This window comes from Anguilla rostrata, chromosome 13 (genome assembly GCF_018555375.3).
Source record: "Anguilla rostrata isolate EN2019 chromosome 13, ASM1855537v3, whole genome shotgun sequence".
In the NCBI taxonomy this organism is placed as follows: Eukaryota; Metazoa; Chordata; class Actinopteri; order Anguilliformes; family Anguillidae; genus Anguilla; species Anguilla rostrata.
Window position 1 is genome coordinate 22975812 of NC_057945.1, and position 6380 is coordinate 22982191.

Below are 6380 nucleotides of genomic sequence, written 5' to 3' on the forward strand. Positions count from 1 at the left end.
AGGCGGGCACATTTTGTTACATTTTTTTAAAATGTTGCATACAAATTTACAATATTGTAAGGTGTGGTGGCTGTAATGCAGTTTTCTTTCTAGTATTTCATTTGTTTTCATTCACTGCAAGATATTTCATCCTCATACTGTTCTAGCCCACACTTGCAGGCGTTTGTGGTATCCTTTCAATCAGCAGCTAATTAAGTTGAGAACAATGTGTATGAAATTCTTTAGCCAATCAAAAATTGGGATGAGTGAGTGCAGAAACTAACCTAGCAGACACCTGCCCTCCTGGACATCTATGGCATAACTAGTGGCTTCATTAAGTCCTGTATCCACCTCTGGGTGTACACAGAAACTCACAGGTCAGAACCACAGGTTTGTGAAGACATAGTTCTATTCATCAGCTGCCATATTTTGATATTTATATAGAGTAATTTCAAAAAGATACCTACACTACTAGGCTTCACAGTAGGCACTCTAAAATGCTTATGAAGTGCAATGCTCCCCTCATGCAAATCAGCACATATAGACATTTCCTGAACCACCTGGCTTAGTGTTGACTTTTCTTTTTCCAGCTACACTGAATACTACATTTTATATTTTTTGTTCTGACTAATAAAATGAAAGTGAAAATCTAAACTTTGACAAAATATTTGTGCACTGATTTCATACTCTTGCTATTTGTGGTAATAATGTAATTTGTGTTTTTTCTGTGCGCACATACTTATAACTCCTGAAACTAATCAACCACCAAATCGGAACTACCTTTTTGTTTGTCCAGTACTAACCTGCTACTTCTACCTATGCTGTTTCTCTTTTTTAATTATAATCAACTAGCTGCTAAACAAACAGTGAGTAAAACTTACAGTTGTATGGATGGCAAAGACCAGCAAAATGCAACTTAAAATGCTGTCTTTTAGAAATAGATTGACCAATCGGTAATCTCTGAGCTCACCACTTCCTGGTGCATTATCACTTCCAAAGAGTGATAATGCATCAGGAATCCATAAATGGATTGTAAATGCATACATGTACCATCTTTCAGACAATGCAAAGTCTACATTTTAGTATTTGTCTTAATGCACTGTCTACAATAAGAAGTGTGAGTGTGCTGGATTTTTCAAATGTTGGCATGTTATAGGCAAATATGTACACGGTGTTTAATGACCAGTTCTTAATACTGATGTTAATTTCAGCCAACAAAGCCAAACTTTTAGTTGCTGAAATAATAATGGATTATGCACCTGAGATAACAATGATGAGACCAGGTCATTCAGCCCAACAATACTCGCCATTTTCCTGACTAAATTGTACCTAGTGCTCTGATTACCTGCAGATTAGATATTATCTAACACTGTATCAAGCCTGGTCTTGAAGAGCTCTATCCAGTATAGAGTCAGATTAGTCTCTGAAACATCCAGGGGCATTATAAGGAGGGGGGAAACTTACAGGGGCCCTCAAAAAATATTAAAACACAGGATTTTCTGAGGTGGTGAGGCTCAGTGTGAGATCTTTCATGAGGCCCAAAATCCCTGGTGGTGCCCCTGGCCACACCTGGTGGAGTGAGCACACACACCTGGGTTGTGCTAGCTAATGAGCCCAGGTGTTTAAAGATGTGCCCCCCTCCGCAGTATGGGGCTGAGAGCTGGAGCACATACGCTGAGAGAGAGCAGGTCTGTTTGTGTGGCAGAAAGATTATTTTACAGAAAGTAGAAGTGATTTTGCTGAAAAGCTTAGGCGCTGAAATGAAATGCTTTTACTGTGCTTGGTTTGTTTTGTCATTCATGTTTTTGTTGATTACATTTGCCCAAAACTCATGAGGGAAAAGGGCGAAGATGTTTGTTTTTTTGTTTTTGTGTCTGTGGTGAAAACCCGGAACTGCCGCTTCTCCCTCCCAGGGGTGACACATGGTGTGTTAAGCAAATGCAAAATGTGACATTAGGTCCTAATTTTGATGAAATGTAGCTATGGCACTTCCCTTTTGTTTTTCATTTTATTTAATGCTCGGTGTCCTGCTAATCATTCTGAAGTATTCCTTTTTTTAATTAATTTTATTTATTAGTACTTTTCTCTAATCACAATGCTTTACTTCATTGTGGCATATGCGAGGAAGAAAGACACACAATTTAAGCTTCCTTATTGTTGTTTAATATAAAAGTATTAATAAGAAATGCAAATTTTAACTTGGTATAACAAACTCTTCCTTATGTACAAAAAGCTTGGCTTCCTCATAAAAAAAACTTCAATCTAAGTCTTGCCTGACAACTTGGAAGAGGGTGGATGGAGGTAACCATGTGCAGCTTGCTTTTGGTAACAATAACTGTATATAAAATATCGGGATGAAGCTGTGGTGACCTATATTCATTGGGGAAAGTCACAGAAAATAGAAATAAATGTATCTCTGTAACAAAGCAATGACAAAATTATACCTGGATTTCTAATCGCCTTACTTACGACAAAAACGCAGTGGCCTAGATTTCTATCAAAATACAGTAGAAGGTCTATTTGAAATGATATGGAATTGAATGACCAGATGACCTACTTTCATAGGGGTTGTCGGATTTATCTCTATCTGTTCTCCCCTCCACAAATATCAAAGGAAACATGCTTGGAGCAATTAAGTCATGTTGCAGATCTTATCTCTACACAAACCTGGGGTGCCCTGGAGTTTTTCTCCTTTGAAAGTTCTATTGCTTTACCTTCTGAAAGAAACACAGAACATCAAAACTACTGGGGGCCAGAGGCCAGAATGTACCAGGTTCATGGTTTCCATTGACTTTAAGTTTGAATGCAATCTATGACATTTAATTGAAGCCATTGCTTGAATATCTTTATGTATATATCTATATATAATGGTTGAGGCCCGAAAGTTGAAATCTACATTTTTAGAAGTGTTCTCGTTATTGTTTGCTTCTCAAAAAGCCTTGCTTCATTTTAAGTGAATTTCCCACACCCTGTTTCTCAAAGGCTTGCTTCATTTCAAGTGAAATGTGAGGTCTCCTCTCAGATGATATGCCCCAGTCCAGAAAGAGGAAGAGGGATTTCAGATGTGTCAGATGTGTCCATTGTACACTACATGAAAAGGGAACCCATGCATACATGTCCACTGAGAGATGATCGGTTAAAAGAGGTGGCATGCTGAATATCAGTGGGTTACTTGCTTTGTTTAAATGTGGAGTTGGCTACAGTGTCATTTCTCTTACCAAATTACATATTTGGTGCAAATTTCCAGAGTGACTTACACGGCTTACATTCAATTAATTTATACAGCTAAACTTTTGGTAAAACAATTCAGAGTAAATACCTTGGTTAAGGATATAACGGCAGTGCTTCTTAGTCAAATTCATTGTAACACTGATGTTGCAGTCAATCCTACAGCTTCAGAGTTACAGTATAAGCCCAGTTCCTTATGTATTTTGCTTACCGTGCCACCTGAATTTAACTGAATAAAAGTTTGTTAATGGTGCACCTGTGTGAAACATTGATCTGCTGACCTACATGCATACGTCAGCCCTGAATCTGAAAAGATTCTATCTCACAACGGAAGCTAGGCCAAATCCATAATAACAGCCTCATTTGACAGAGGCACAGAGAGCCTGCCTTAGTTCTAACAGAGGTTGGAGAGACCGTTTCTAGAGACTTAAAGCTTTGTACCGAAGAAGACCAAAGCAAGTGGTAACCCTATGCTTTCTGGGAGTGGCTCTGTTAATACTACGTAATAGACTACGTGCGCCACTTGCACCATTTATCTGATTTGATCAAGCCAGCTGCCAGGTGGAAGGGTCTCTGTGTGTAGATAGCTTCATTCCACTGACCCATTTTTGTATCCACGGCAACACATCCTGTTCAAGACCTAGGCAACGCTCTCCCCTGGGTTAAGCCATTAAACCTTGGCTGCACAGCAAGCATTTCTAACATGCTTGACTTGAAAACATTCAGCCATCAGCAATGGGCTTTGAGGGCAAAGAGGCAAATGCAGTTAAATGCATTCCAGAGGCACTTCCTCCTTTGTTTACATGTCGTGTTTGAATTTCAAACCTGTGTGCGCGCGTGTGTGTGTGTGTGTGTGTGTGTGCACTGCAACACAAGAACTTAGAGAGAAGTTATTTTACATCTTCATTTTTGAGTTCAATGCTGATCTAATTCAGTCAACTGCAACACTTTACAGAAAACCAGGGCATTGGAAAAATTGGGCAAGCCCAAGGCCTGACCCCCAAAAATCCAGTAAGTGCAGTAAAAACTCCCTAGTAGGAAAGGAAACATTGAAATTGAAGAAAGCTTATGAAATAAGTCCTTTAAACAATGAGCTTCTTCATGAGCTTTTTTCTACATGAAAGCATACCAAGTCACTGAAATATTCCTCACCTGAAAGGTCTTTCACAATTGTACTGTTTCTTTGTGTTCTGTAATACTGAACTAATAAAGATCCTCATCAGGGCTCTCCTGTCATTGTGTTATAAGGGCCTCAGGATGGAATGTGCTTATATGACCTTCCCGCCTCTGTGTTCAAATTCCAAGGAATCTTGAATAACACACACAACACATTCAATAAAGATTGTCTTTATTTTATTTTATAATTATTTTAGAATTCTGGAAATTTCAAATAAGAATTATTATTCTTTAAAGTATTCGGACAGAAATTTGGAGAAATAACTTCCCACAGCTGCCCTGATGCAACAGAGTTGAAGTGTTGGTAATTTCCAAATAAACCGCAACATTTTGAAACTTCAGTGCATTTTAAGGCTTTGTAAATGACACAATGCTAATGTCATCTGGACTTTCAGAGAAAATTTCATTTGACATAGATTCTGTTATTTTGTTTCTACCTGAAATTTATTTGTGAATGATTATCATCATGTGATGATCATCAGTTCATCACTTCTTGCCTTTTTCCCCAGTACAAATATCTCCAAAGCAGTGGTTTCATTGCAGGGAGTATACCTCCTTGGTTGCATCACAAAATATTACATTTTTGTGTAATGTAATTTAAGTTCTATTTGTGTCTATTGTTACCTTTATCTGTATGCACATACATTTTCATAATTTGTTTAAGAAATGTCACAAATGATGATATGATGATAAATAACAGTGACCCTCTGATATCCAGCTAGGGTTCACAGAAAAAAAACAAGTTACACAAATTGGAAAAGAGTAAAACAGGCAGGGAGAATTTACCAAACAAAGGAACTGCATGACCTTTTCCATTCTAGTCATTAAACACATGTCTGTGAAAAGCAGCCTGGTAGTTCCAGTATTGCGACACACACATGAGCGTCACGCCCCTTAGGCATTCTCCTGCTCTTGTCACTGTTCGGCTTACTGGCTTTCACTGCACACGTGCAAAGTTGTTTCCTTCTCGTATCTTTCCTCCAGGAACTTTGGACGTTGTGTTTACACATTTTACTGAAAAGTACTCTTCCTCCCTCACCCCCCCTGCCCCCCCCCCCCCACCACCCAACATGTTATCATTAACCTTGACTCATGAAAGAGAGGGAGTGATCATTATCAAAAGCCATATATGGGCATGTCTTCACTTCCCAGGATATACCCCTTACATTCAAGGACCTAATTATTAAAGCGGGGGACTTTTTATATTCAAAGCAACAGGGAGGCAAAAGCTGGCCCACACAACAAGTAAAATACTACGCTAAGCACTAGGCATACATTTGAAGCTACGTAGCTGTGTAAGGAATTCATCTGACCCATTTTCTCTCTGGAGTGGTTAGACTATTACTTCCTGGATTGTTAGAGTGCTGTTCATTCCACACTCACCATATACATGCCTCTCCTCTCTTCCCCATTTGTCCTTTAGTTACCTTTGTTCCTAGTGAGTATAAGGGGTACTGTTTTTTTGTTTGTTTTGTTTTACAGTAGAAATGCCATGACCATCATGACCTTAATAGCGGGTGTCATAAAAGCTGTCTTTGACGTTGCCTTGTCTTTTTTTAACAGCTGTCCCGGTAGTGAACAGAGATCATTTTCCTCATCAGTATTTTTTTCCTGACATGTACAGTATATATTAAGTGTGATTTGAGCTGTAGCAGTTCTCCAAGTCTACTGGGAGAAAAAAACCCACCCAAGTATAATGTCAGAACAAAAGTTCATGAAATGGGGGGGGGGGTGTGATTAAATGTAAACTGAGAAAGGCTTAGTCTGTCCAATATGAGTGACATCTTGGCCTAAGCTGTGTGGTGTTCTCAGGGACAGAGGGCTGCCTGGACCTGAACTAATACAGCAGAGCAGATGTCCTGCAAGGCCAGGTGGAAATTCCTCTCACTCCCCCCACTCTGGGTTTATGGGAAATAACTTGGCTCCTCACTGGGCGCATTCATATTCTGCAAAGGGAAAGCCTGCAAACCATGAGTCTTTGACCTTGAGGCCTTATC